The sequence below is a fragment of the Podarcis liolepis genome, assembly GCF_965112155.1.
Source record: "Podarcis liolepis genome assembly, chromosome: 7".
Lineage (NCBI taxonomy): Eukaryota > Metazoa > Chordata > Lepidosauria > Squamata > Lacertidae > Podarcis > Podarcis liolepis.
Genome location: NC_139561.1, coordinates 16,240,235 through 16,254,240, shown reverse-complemented (window position 1 = coordinate 16,254,240; position 14,006 = coordinate 16,240,235). Strand labels below are relative to the sequence as shown.

General features: G+C 47.4%; 1 long non-coding RNA gene across 1 annotated transcript; it reads left to right on the top strand.

The window, feature by feature from the left end:
* The first annotated feature begins 2,812 nt into the window (after window positions 1-2,812).
* On the top strand, window positions 2,813-8,105 carry LOC310711203. The gene is made up of 3 exons (XR_014528379.1): window positions 2,813-3,274; window positions 4,549-4,687; window positions 6,920-8,105. It is a non-coding gene; the product is annotated as an uncharacterized lncRNA (long non-coding RNA).
* The last annotated feature ends 5,901 nt before the right edge of the window (window positions 8,106-14,006 follow it).

Here is a 14,006-nt window from a genome sequence, read left to right as displayed (position 1 = left end):
TACAACCTTCCGAGGGAGACCGTTCCACTGTTACCCTCAGAAAGGTCTTCCTGATGTCTCCTCTTTTCCAGACTAAACCTACCCAGCTCTTTCAACCATTCCTCATCAGGATTGGTTTCCAGACCCTCCTCTGCACTCGTTCCAACTTCTCAACATCCAAGGAAGAGTCCATGTATTTGCTGTTGCTGTTGTTGTTGTTGTTCACCCTAAGATCCCAGGTATGGTCACAGCAATTTAAAACGCAACATTAAAAGCAGTATGCACCCCCCTGCATTTCAGGGGGTTGGACCAGATGAGACCCCTCCCTGCTGTATGATTCTATGAATTACAGTCGCAAGATTAGGGTGTCTCCCAAATGCGTATGAGCAGAATGTGATGGCTTTATGAACAAACCCCATTCAGAAGTGAAGTCAACTGGAGGCATGCCGATTGGTCCATCCTAAATTCATACAGTACTGGGCTGGGTTGACCAATGGCCTGACTCAGTTAAAAGAGAGATCTGTATGCCTACTGTCGCACGCATGCACAAAAAGGCTGGTCAGTCACGGTACAATTGCCCTTTAATTTGTTAATAGTGTGGCATAATGACTGACGGCGTCCACGTCTCACCGACACATGGAGAACCGATTACGATGACAAATCGCTTTAATTTGCTCAGAGAAGAAGAACGAGCTTCCAGGTCCTGTTTGGCCCTAGCTGAAATCCTGAAGTTGCAGTGAAGGAGCCCATCAGTGAGGGCTATAATTGGGGATGGAGGGAAGCTGTCATCAAGAGACATTATTTCCTGGACATTAGCAGAGCACAGGCGGCCTCCGGAAATATATTTCCTCTCCCCCACCTCTCTCTTTCTCCCTCCCCTCCAAATCCATTAGCAGGATCAGCGTACTGCTGGCAGAGGGGACGGAGGCTCCTCTTGGGAGAAATTCTTAGCTTCCTCCATTAGTGCCTTTCATTTCTTGGTAATGTTTCCTTTTAATGGTGTATTCATAAAGTCCTCACTGCGTGGCAGGAAATGTTTTGGTCCTCGCCTGTCAGGAGGGAGATGGAGGCAGGATGTAGGAAGGAGCTGGGAGGACTTTTAATGCAGTTACGGGAGAACTGTGAACATAAGGATGACTGGATCAGGTAAAAGGGCGCCCATCACAGGGGCCAACCGGATGCATGCAAGAAGCAAGCATGACCCGAGCACAAGAGCTCTCTCCCCTCCTGTGGTTTCTAGCAATTGTGATGTAGAGGCATTGCTCCCTCCAAGCTTGAAGATAGAGCAAAGGCACTATGGCTAGCAGCCATTGAAACCTTCTCTTTATGACTTTGTCTAATCCTCTTTTAAAGCCATCTAGGTGGGTGGATATCACTGCCTCCTGTGGGAGCAAGTTCCACAGTCTAACTATGTGCTGCATGAAGATTTTTAAAATCCTGCCTCGAATCTTCCAATAGTAGATTCTGCGCCTGTGGGAAGAGGTAAAGGTAAAGGACCCCTGGACGATTACGCCCAGACAGAGGCGACTGTGGGGTTGCAGCGCTCATCTCACTTTCAGGCCCAGGGAGCCAGCATTTGTCTGCAGACAGCTTTCCGGGTCATGTGGCTAGAATGACTAAATCACTTCTGGCACAACGGGACACCGTGATGGAAGCCAGAGAGCACGGAAATGCCATTTACCTTCCCGCCGCAGCAGTCCCTATTTATCCACTTGCACTGGCATGCTTTCGAACTGCTAGGTTGGCAGGAGCTAGGACAGAGCAACAGGAGCTCACTGTGGCATGGGATTTCGAATCGCCGACCTTCTGATCAGCAAGCCCAAGAGGCTCAGTGGTTTAGACCAGCATGATGCCTTGGTTAGTTCAATTGATTAGAGCGTGGTGCTGATAATGCCAAGGTTGCAAGTTCGATCCCCATATGGGACAGCTGCTGCATATTCCTGCATTGCAGGGGGCTGGGCTGGATGACCCTCAGGGTCCCTTTCAACTCTACAATTCTACTAGCCAAACATGTTGCTGGACTCCAACTTCCATTATCCCTTGCTTTTGGCCATGCTGGCTGGGGCCAACAAGAGGTGTGATCCATGAGGATGCCACATTGGCTATCCTTGCCACTGAGGATATTAGTAACACACTTGCAGCATTTGGAATACTGTGGACAGTTCTGGCCTCCCGACCTCAAAAACAATATGGTGGAGTTGGAAAAGGTTCTTGAAAGGGCAGCCAAAATGACCATGGGGGGGTAGATTTTCCATTTAGAGAAATGGTAAATAAGAGGTGACACGATAGATATTTATAGAATTATGCATGGGGTGGAGAAAATGGATGGAGAAAAGTTTTTATCCCTCTCTCATGTCTTCTGACATCCAATGGGGTTGAATATTTGAAGATTCAGGACAGGTAAAATAAAGTCTCTCTTCGCTCGGTGCATAGCTATGGAATTTATATGGGGATGTGGGTGGTGCTGTGGTCTAAATCACTGAGCCTCTTGGGCTTGCCAATCAGAAGGCTCCCTCGGCCTGAAAGCGAGATGTGCGCAGCAACCCCATAGTTGCCTTTGACTGGACTTAAGTGTCCAGGGGTCCTTTACCTTTAGCCCTGTTGAAAGAACACAGGTCATAATGTGTGTGCCTTTCAGAAAAGGGCAAGTGAAATAATCAGGGGTGACCAGTGGCGTAGCGTGGGGGGTACAGGGGGGGCCGGCCGCACCAGGCGCAACATCTGGGGGTTAGGGGGCGCAAATCCACGGGTTAGGGGGCGCAAATTACTTGCCTTGCCCCGGGTGCTGACAACCCACACTATGCCACTGGGGGTGACTCCCTGATGATGAAACATTTGGGGCTTTTCAGTTTGGAAAAAAGGCAAGTCAGAGATGACATAGCATGGAGAAAGTGGACAGATATATATTTTTTCCTCCCTCCCCTGTAACACTAGAACTTGGAGGCATCCGATGAAGCTGAATGTTGGAAGATTCAAGACAAATAAGAGAAAATCCTTCTTCATACAGCCCATAGTTAAACTGTGGGACTCGCTCCCACAAGAGGCAGTGAAGGCCACCAACTTGGATGGTGTTGAAAGAGGATTTGGACAAATTCATGGCTACCAAAGTCTTCCTATCAGCCCTTGGCTGGCCCGTGTGAGAATAGGATGCTGGACGAGATGGGACTCTGGTCTGATGCCGCAGAGCGCCCCTTACATCCTCGGCTGAATTGGTAACAGAATGAACCTTTTTCAGACTAAAGAGGAAACGCTGAGTCTCTGTGCGCAGCTGATTGGTATTCAGCAAGATCCTCAGGTGCTTAATAGGAAAGCAACACAAATCCACAACAAAACAAAACAAAGCCCTTATTAATTTGCCACCCCCTTCCCTGCAAAGTTCAGGAGCGTGAGAGTAATCACAGTATCGAATCATCACCATCATAATCATATAAAAGGCCCTCTGTCGAAAATAGTCTGTTAATGCTCCCGGAGAGTTCAGCGGGGAAAGATTGCATTAAGATAAAGTAGATTATAACACCGGTGGACATTCAAGCCTGTCATTGTAGGGCGACTCACATTGGGAAGTCCCCAAAGCTGCTTTTAAACATGGGCAGGGGGCTGTGGCTGCTGGTGGGGTGTGTGTGTGGAATGGAAGGTCTATAAAGGCATGTTGGGATATTGAGGTGGAAGAAGGATAATTTTTTAAAAACGTTTGGAACACTGCTGGAATTAAAAAAGAGGGATTGAGAGAGCTATGGCGCTAGTCATGATGGCTTGGTTCTGCCTCAACAGTTGGAGGGGCCAATATTTCTGAATCATGGGTGTAGCCGGGGGGGGCAGGGGGGCAGCTGCCCCCCACTAAATCAAGTGAAGAAATAAAAAATAGTTAACTAAAAGTAGAAACAGTCAGACTATTTGAAATTGGAATGCTTGCTGAGGCTACTTGTAATGCAGAATGCTCATTCAGCACCTCGCAGAGAGTTAAGACCTGACTAAGGTTGACAAAGCAGAACGCGGGTGGCGCTGTGGGTTAAACCACAGAGCCTAGGACTTGCTGATCAGAAGGTCAGTGGTTTGAATCCCCACAACAGGGTGAGCTCCCATTGCTCGGTCCCTGCTCCTGCCAACCTAGCAGTTCAAAAGCACATCAAAGTGCAAGTAGACAAATAGGTACTGCTCTGGCGGGAAGGTAAACGGCATTTCCGTGCGCTGCTCTGGTTTCCCAGAAGCGGCTTAGTCATGCTGGCCACATGACCCAGAAACTGTACACCGGCTCCCTCGGCCAATAAAGCGAGGTGAGCGCCACAACCTCAGAGTCGGTCATGACTGGACCTAATGGTCAGGGGTCCCTTTACCTTTAAGGTTGACAGTGACAGGGGAGCGCCTCAATGGACTTAGTGAGTTTGCACAGAAAAAAAGAGGAATTTGAGAAGGAAGTGCTGAAAAGATTTTCAGCAAATCCAGGAAAACTTGTTTTAGTTTAGATTTTAAAAAAAAAACATGAAAAAAGGCATGCTGTTTGTAATTTTGCAAAATATACTCATGAACTTCATGAAAGGCACTCCGTGTTGTTGCTTTTTTTAATTTAAGGTAATTTCCTGGTTTTCAAATGACTGAAGATTTTGACAGATTTTTTCTGAGAGCTTGGGGATCAAAAGAAAGAAATTTAAAGCAACTGTTGTGGAGACATTTCATTTTGAATCTGCTGAACAGAAGCAGATGATGGCAGGTGGGATTCCTGCCCCCACTAACATAAATCCTGGTCACACCCATGTTCTGAAAACAATGTTTATTTTCCCTGACATGTTGGAAAACTGTGATAATAATCAGCTAAATAGTTTGAGGATCTATACAACTTTGTAACATGCAGAAAACAGCAGTCTCAGAGAAACCAAAGACTGGAACTGAGGGAAGTGGGGGGGGGGTGTGGGAGGTGGGGAGGGAGGAAAAAAGCGGGGGGGGGGAGAGAAAACAAGGTTGATATGTTTTTGGATAATATGTCTTATTTTAATTTTGAATAAAAATAATAATAAAAAGGAAAACTGTGTAGAATGTTTGAATATTGGGAGGTTTTCTTTGTGAAGTGGGAGGTGTGCTATTTTTTAAATGTATTATTACTACTTGAAATTTTGCGCCCCTAAGAATTTTGTGCCCAGGGCAAGCACCCCTGTTGCCCCACCCTTGTCACACCACTGATCCCTGCTGTCTCTAGGTAGGGGGTGGGGGAAAACTCTGCCTGAAACAATGGAAAACCACTGTCAGACAGAGTAGGCAATACTGAACAATGGACCACCTTGGCTCAGTGTAAGGCATCTTCCGATGTCAACCCCAGCCTGAGCTGGGTGTGCGAATGCCTTCTCCCTTCTCCCTCTCTCTTCCATCTTTCTTCTCGTGGGGGGAAGTCTGTGCTGGTTGCAAAGCGTTAGCAAAGCCCAATTTGCCTCTGCGCTACGTCCCTCCGCTGAACCGTCTCCCAGATTTTATGCATCCGGCAAGTGAGGCCTGGCTGCAGAAGCTGTATTAAATATAATGTGTTTTTGTCAAGATTAACGGTAATGCACGCAGAGCGAGCGAGCGAGCGAGCGAGAGACTGGGCGGAACGCCCTGGCGGCTGATATGCACATCCTCCAAACGATCTGCCGACGAGCTCGGAGACGGAGGGAACTAGGATGCACCGAATGGAGAAATATGTGCCACGGAGGCACAGGAAGAATGAGGCGCCAAGTGTGGTGTTGTGGGAATCCTACCCCCGAATATTTTATGCCACTGAGCCGGATGGTGGGCGTATGTCTAGCGCCCAGACTGACTTTTGCTGTCAGGTAGTTTGATACGGTCTTGAGGGGCAGGAAACTGCCTAGGGAACAAACAGGCCTTTGCATTGAGCAGAAACGGACTAAAACATCCAAATAACTATAATGAAAGGAACATAACAAGCCGTAACCGAAACCTGAAGGCCTGGGTGGAAGGCGGCGATTTTCTGCATGCAGACAACAATGGGATTAAAAAATGCGGCTTCTTGATAGCTCAGTAGCTAGCATAATCTCAGCTGGCTGTCTAAAGAAAAGAGGAAAGAAAGCAAGCAGTTTATTTTCAGGACATCAAAGATCATTTTGTTCCCATTCGCAGCATAACAGGAGAAGATTTGCCTTTGCTGGGGTTCCTACGGGTAGCCAGAAATGGCCAGATGTTAGGCTCTCCCCCCTCCTCATTGAAGCCCCACAACTGTGAGGTAGGTTAGGCTGAGAGGCAGTGACTGGCCCAGCATCACCCACTGAGTGTTGTAGCTGAGTGGGGATTTGAACCCGGGTCTCCCAGGTCATGGTCTGACACTCTAACCACTACACCACACTGAATCTCTAAACAATGTTGTAACATTGGGGAAAGTGTTATGTAAAAGTGCATCGGTTAGTGATGCTAAAATGCATTATATTGGGGTGGTTGTGTGTGTGTGTGCATACACACACACACACACACACACATGTGGGTAAATTTGAATGAGGACTTATATTGCAAACTGATGTGGGACTGTGGAAAACGGAATTTAAGATTGGGAAAAAGAGGGAGAAATTGAAATTGGCAGATTCTTCTGTTTCTACTCAGTGTAGACCCATTGAAATAAATGGACCTGAACTAGACATGTTTGTGTGGGGATTTGCAGTCAAAATAACAACACATTCTTACTGTTTAGTAATTCTAGGGACTAGCACCAACAGAGCTGCAAATTGCTAGACAGTTGGATTGCAAAGAAAAGCAATGTAACTGTCAGAGACAGAGCTCTATGTGATGTCACTTCCCTTGAGTTACCTGGTGGGAAAAAGACGAAAGGTTTTATTTTTTTCTGCTGCCCCAGAACTCATTCTTTCTTCCCACCATGCTTCTGGGGCAGACAGATCTCCATGTGGTCTCCGCTCCAGTGGAGAGTCCATTTTTAAAAAACTCAATTATGTGTTTTGTAATCTAGAAGTAGAATTTGCCCGACTTATTTTTGTTACTACTGCTGCTGCTGCTGGAATTAAGGGCAAGACTTTATGTAAGTAAACACGATTTTTATGCTTACTTTACAATCTGCTACGTGAGTCTTTTATTAAGAAGGGGAAAGGGGGGGGGGAATCCAGACTCTTATCACAGCCTGGCTAAATAAAAATCAGACTATACAGCCTAGTTTCAAAGTTTCCAGTTTAATGTTGCAAGGGATGGTGTTTTAAACTCTGCTAATTGTTTTGAGTTAAACACTTAACTGATTGCTTTAAATGTTCTGCACACATGTGTCAGGGAGAATAATTGTAAGACAATATATCCTACCCTACCTACAAAATCCGTCATTTCAATGGGTCTCCTCTGGGTATCGGACTAGCTTTGGATACAAACCTTCTGTCTCTTTCTGGATTGAGTATCACGTAAGATGACTGATGGGTTTCTAAAACCCTTCCTCACCAGCATCCCTTACTCGTACACCATCTTTCTCTCCACTCTCTGAAATAATGACATGATGCACTGAGTGCCCCTGCTGCTCACATGTGCCACCAGAAAATTGCTATATCAGGACTGCACATCTGGAAAGAGCTCAGGGTTTGCTGGAACAGCCCAAAGCTAATAAACATCATAGCTGGGTTTCTGTAAGCCCTGTGTTCTCTTGTCTCCTACCTGTACATCATCTCCATTTTGGGAATAGGAAAATGGTATACAAGGCAACCCTATCACTCTAAGGCCCCATCTGCACCATGCATTTAAAGCACTATGGTACCACTTTGAACAGTCATGCCTTCCCCCAAAGAATCCTGGGAAGTGTAGTTTGTTATGGGTGCTGGGAATTGTAGCTTTGTGGGAGAAGGCTAAACTCCAGTTCCCAGGTTCCTTTGGGGAAAGTCAAGTGCTTTAATTCTTCACCCTTCCATTGTTGGAGGCAGCAATGCCTCTGTGGAAGCAATATGTATGGTTCTGGGATCTGCAAGGCCTGAGCTGGTTTCTGTCTTAAAGCCACATTTCCCTTAGAGTGGAAAGAAAGGGAAAGAAAGGGTCAAAATGAAGGTGAGTGAAAGGTGGAAGGAAGGATGGAATGTTTGAGTGCGATTGACAAACGATGCTGCTTTCCTGCAAAGCTACTTTCTTGTTTCTTATTAACCAGGTTGCAATAACTTTGTTATCTCTGTCTGATTTCCAAGACATCTGACTGCAACAGACTCTACCCAAATATGTGTTAACTGCAGCAGTATGAGAGCTCCTATGGACTGTTCCAAGTTCTTGTCAAAAACAGGCAAATATTTTTCAGCCTGTCATTTTTTATATATTTTTAAAAAGAATGTATCTCACAAAGCAGAGAAACTCGTCCGGGTTTACTCACTCTGACAACCGAGCTGCCCACCCCACTCTTACCAAGTTCCTCTTCTCTGCCTTCACTATGATGTCACCATCATGAACCCATTGATGGATTCGCTGGAGACTCCCAGCCAGCGCTGATGGATTGCTCTTCAGCTTGCTGCGTGTTCCAGCCACCGCTACAGTTCACACTGTTAGATTGACAGGGCCCATAAATCACTCCAGATGGCAACCTGCTTTGAAAAGGCATGGTGGATCTTTCTGCAGGGTGCTGCCACCAGCTGTTGATGAGAGGCTGACCCCAAGGGTCAGGTGTAGTAGGATAAATGAGGATTATTAAACCAGTCCATTAGGGTCAGTGGGGTACTGTCCCACCAACTGCAGCCTGTATTCCTTCCTACGAACAACCAGACTAGAGATAGCTCTGCTGACAGCTTCCTCCTCTTCAGTCTCATTGCTGTTCCTTGTAGAACTCAGAAGGGAGGATGGGGACAAAAATGGGATTAGTTGGGTCTGTCTGTCAATGGCTGTGGTTCCACCTCCTATTGGCCTCTTTGCTTTCTGCCCTACCTGTCTCAATGGGTACCACTGTGTATGTATCTTCCCATATAACTAAAAATGTAAGGCTGTCATCACACAGCAGTTCACATGGCTGCCAGTAGTGTGACCAGCTTCGTCCTCTTTACTCTCAGTGTTACCCCTTGAAGAACTCAGCAGACAGGAGGATGAAATAGCTCTGGTTCTGATTGTCATTGGCTCTGGCTCCACCTACTGTTTGGGCTTCTTGGAGAGGGCTGTCCTCCTTGTAAGGGAAGGCTGCAGCCTCTGGGACTTTTCAGTTTAGAGAAAAGGCAGGTAAGAGGTGACATGACAGAAAGCTTTAAAATTATGCATAGCATGGCAAAAGTGGCTAGAGGAAGGTTTGGTTCCTTCACTCCTAACACTAAAACTCATGGGCGTCCAATGAAGCAGAATGTTGGAAGATTCAGGACAGATAAAAGAAATTGCTTCACACAATCTATGCTGAAACTGCAGAACTCGCACAAGACACAGGGAGGGCCACCAACTTGGATGGCTTTAAAAGAGGATAAGGCTACCAGTCACTAGTAGCCACAATGGCTGTGCTCTGCCTCCACAGTTAGAGGCAGCAATGCTTCTAAATATCAGTTGCTGGAAAACACAGGAAGGGAGAGTGTGGTTGTGCTTGGGTCTGGCTTACAAAGGTTTCCCAGCAAGCATTTAGCTGGCCCCTGTGAGAACAGGATACTTTGTTGCTGTTTAGTCGTGTCCGACTCTTCGTGACCCCATGGACCAGAGCACGCCAGGCACTGCTGTCTTCCACTGCCTCCCCCAGTTTGGTCAAACTCATGCTGGTAGCTTCAAGAACACTGTCCAACCATCTCGTCCTCTGTCGTCTCCTTCTCCTTGTGCCCTCCATCTTTCCCAACATCAGGGTCTTTTCCAGGGAGTCTTCTCTTCTCATGAGATGGCCAAAGTATTGGAGCCTCAGCTTCAGGATCTGTCCTTCCAGTGAGCACTCAGGGCTGATGTCCTTAAGAATGGATAGGTTTGATCTTCTTGCAGTCCATGGGACTCTCAAGAGTCTCCTCCAGCACCACAATTCAAAAGCATCAATTCTTCAGTGATCAGCCTTCTTTATGGTCCAGCTCTCACTTCCATACATCACTACTGGGAAAACCATAGCTTTAACTAGACAGATCTTTGTTGGCAAGGTGATGTCTCTGCTTTTACTCTGCTTTTTAAGATGCTGTCTAAACAGGATACTGGACTAGTTTAAAATTTCAGAAGTGGCAGCATGCCCTGCCCTGCCCTCAGCCCTTTGCAATGCCCCCTAAACAAGAGTTTCCCTGTAGCAGAGGCACCCTTTAAATACTGTTTTGCGCAATGGAGCTTTAATTGAGTTTCTTGCAGATTGCACCAGCAGAGAACAAAGCCCTGTTTACATTTCTATCTCCAGACAATCATGATCATTGCTTGCTGATTGATTCAGGTGAATCTTTCTCTCACTTGGTGTTCCCTTGAAGCAATTTGAGAAAGCTTTTGACTCTCAAAGGGGGAGATAAGTAACCGTGCTTAGGGAGGTGTCTACTCAGCTCTCTGTGAAGCAGGGCGGCTTTGATAGTTTCCTCCCAAGAGGGGCCAGGTTCCTGGAGAACACTTGTGAATAATTAAGACCATCTGAGGAGGGTGAGTCATAGAGTGGCAACTTTCATGTGTCAGCACAACTTCTGTGCTCAGAGGCAGGAGACTGGGGCTGGATACACAACACACATTTTAAGCACATGTAAAGCATACTCCGGGGACGCGGATGGTGCTGTGGGTTAAACCACAGAGCCTAGGACTTGCTGATCAGAAGGTTGGCGGTTCGAATCCCCATGATGGGGTGAGCTCCCGTGGCTCAGTCCCTGCTCCTGCCAACCTAGCAGTTTGAAAGCACGTCAAAGTGCAAGTAGATAAATAGGTACCGCTCTGGCGGGAAGGTAAATGGCGTTTCCGTGCACTGCTCTGGTTCGCCAGAAGCAGCTTAGTCATGCTGGCCACACGACCCGGAAGCTCTAGGCCGGCTCCCTCGGCCAATAAAGCGAGATGAGCGCCGCAACCCCAGAGTCAGTCACGACTGGACCTAATGGTCAGGGGTCCCTAATGGTCAGGGGTTACCTTTACCTTTAAGCAGAACACCCTTCACATTTCTAACATAAATGACAAAGGTTTGGGGGAAAAGAAGACCTGAAGGGCTTCCTCTGGAGAGTTTGGCTGTATGCCAAAGTCATCCTTGTTGACTTTGTGCAATTTCACAGAGAGCTTCTATAAAATATTGTCCAGGTAGATTATAATGGAAGGCAGTGATGGCCACCAACTTGCATGGCTTTGAAAGAAGATTTGACAAATTGATGGTGGAGGGTGAGACTTTCAATGGCTAGTAGCCACAATGGCTATGTTCTACCTTCACTGTTGGAGGCAGTATACCTCTGAATACCAGTTGCTGAGAATCACATTAGGGCATAATGTGACCTTTACCTTTAAGGCATATTCCACCTGCAACAAGACTCCTGGGACCACGATGGTTGCCATCCATGGTGCTGAAAAGATACTGACCCTCTACTATGGCTCTACTGTGTTGCTGTCCATGTACACAGCCTAGGGTTCAGGAATGGGACTGGATAATGTTGGACCCAGGTGCCTTGTCAGCAGGGCATCAGGGCCTCAAATGAAAGGAAGATATCCTGTCCGGGTAAAGAAAGGCTCCTCTTTCCTGTAATGCCAGAACTGAGGGTTTCTGCCCTAGCTCTGTGGTAGGGTAAATGCTTTGCCTGCTGGAGATCCCAAGTTTTATCCCTGGGATCTCTGGGTGGGCCTTAGACAGACTCTGAAATCCTAGATAGTTGCTGCCCATCAGTGCAGACAATACTGAGCCAGGTGGGCCAACAGTTTGACTCAATATAATGCAGCTTGCTATATTCCTATAGAGAGAAGGGCCTTAGCTCACTAACAGAGCACCTGCTTTGTACACAGAAGATCCTACGTTCAAATCCCAACATCTCCAAGCAGGGCTGGGAACAAACTGTACCTGATACCCTGGAGAGCCACTGCCAGTCAGTGTAGACAATACTGAACTAGGTGGACCAATGTGCCTGATTCACCAGTAGGCAGATTCCAATTGTCAGCATGCAGAGGGTCGTAAGGCCAGCTGGCTAGCCCCAGCTGGGTCATCTCCTTCCAGCCGTCCCGCTGCGAAGACCCATTGGCCTCTGCTCTGATGTAAATCACCGACCCAGGCTTCAAAGCCAGAGCACACTATATCAGCAGAGTGAACTGCTCACACAGAATAGGCGTGAGGCTTGTGGAAGCATACTACAACTATGGATTTATTAATTATAAATCAGGACAAAGAAACATGCCATCTCTCTCTTTCTCTTCTCGGAGAGACAGAGAAAACCAAAAACTATACACAAATGGAAGTTCCCAGCAGACTGTGCTGGAATGTAAACGGACATGTGACATGTAACAGTTCCATGTCTGTAACTAAAGGTGGAATGGAAATTCTCAACACCAATATCAGAGGCTGAACCTGACACCTTCTGCATCCAAAGCAGATGTGCTACCACTAAGCTGCAGCCCTAGCAGAGTCTGGAAGCTGCCAGGGATGAGGAGTCAGAGTCCTCTTTAGGTGGTGAGGTGAAAGAATTCTAAACAGAAGGGGTAGGAACCACAAGGCACACCCTAGAAGTGTTGGTACTCAATGAGCCAACAGGACCACCCAGGGATGTGACCCTATTATCCGTTGTTTTGGATGACTCCATGGAGAAAGCAGGGTGACCACAGAAGTAAGGGTCCCTTTAAGCAAAGCAGTGCCTTCTGGTGGCGACAATTTGGAGGCATTTATGCTGTTCCTATATAAGGCTGACATAGTTCCTTCCTGGCTGAAGAATCATAAAAGCTTTGTGCTCGCTGAGTACAGCTGCAGCTTCCAGCCTGTCGTGTGCCTCACCTAAGCACCACAAACTGGGTAGAGCTAGTGTTTTTTATTTCCTGCTTGTGGTGCTTCCCACAAACATCTGATCAGCTGCTGTTGAAAATTGAATGCTAGGCTAGATATGCCTTTGATCTGATCCCAGAGGACTCTTTCTGTGTTCCTTGATGTGGAAATTCTTTCTGGTGTTATACAAGCCAGGTGTAGTCAGAATGAAGGGGTGCCCGTCCCTAGATTATATTAGGGCAGGGTTTCCCTTTTTTTGGGGGGGGGGGTGGAATAGCCACATGTGTGCTGATTAATTTCAAGTCAATACAATTACAGCACATGGATTTCCCCAAAGAATCCTGGAAATTGTAGTTTGTTGCAGGTGCTAGGGATTGTAGCTCTGTGAGGAGTAAACTACAGTTCCTAGCATTGTTGACCTGTGCTCTAAATTGCTTTTCAATATATGGTATGCACACAGCCTCAATCCCCACCCCCCTCTGTTTATAACACACTGCCTGCATCCTTTCCAACGACCTTTATTACTTTTTTTGTCATCTTAAGAGGGGTTGTTAGTCCACCTTTGGTCCCCTGCTAAACCAGATGAGGGTAGCCGATGGGTCTCAAACCCTAAGTGAGTTAGGGACTTCCCATGCATGCGAAGACAGGCTCCAGTAGATTTAGCAGAGGAGACCAATGTGGGTCAGATGCTCAAGAAGATAGTTTCTGCTCATGCTTTAGAGGGAAGTGGGGGGCAGATGAGGCTCATCAACCTGGAAAGGTAGCCCATCTTGGAGAAGGAAAACTCTGATCCTAAACCTCTGCTGCCTTTTGGCTATACTCATCCATGAGAAAGGCTTTGGAACCAGGGCCGTCTTAAGCATATCTGGCGCCGTGGGGCAAAGATCCCTCCGGTGCCCCCCCTCACATTTCCCAGAATTGCTGACCTTTTTTTAAGGGAGGATGGCACTGCCAGCGATGCGCCCAGCTTTGCGGGGATGGAGGAGGTGGGCAGCGGAAGGAGGGCAGCTCCTTCGGCGGGGAAGAGGCAGAGAGGCAGAGGCTGGATGTGGCAGCTCCCAGCTCAGCTGGCCACTTCGTGCCGTGGTGACCACGGCAGGTGGAGGCTCCGGGTGTGGTGCTGCTTTGGCGCAGCATGGCAGAGGTAGGCGAGGGCGGCAAGCTGATTCCAGGAGGCGCCTTATCCAGCCTCCGCCTCTTCCCTGGCGTCCTACAGATCTTGGCGCCCTGGCGC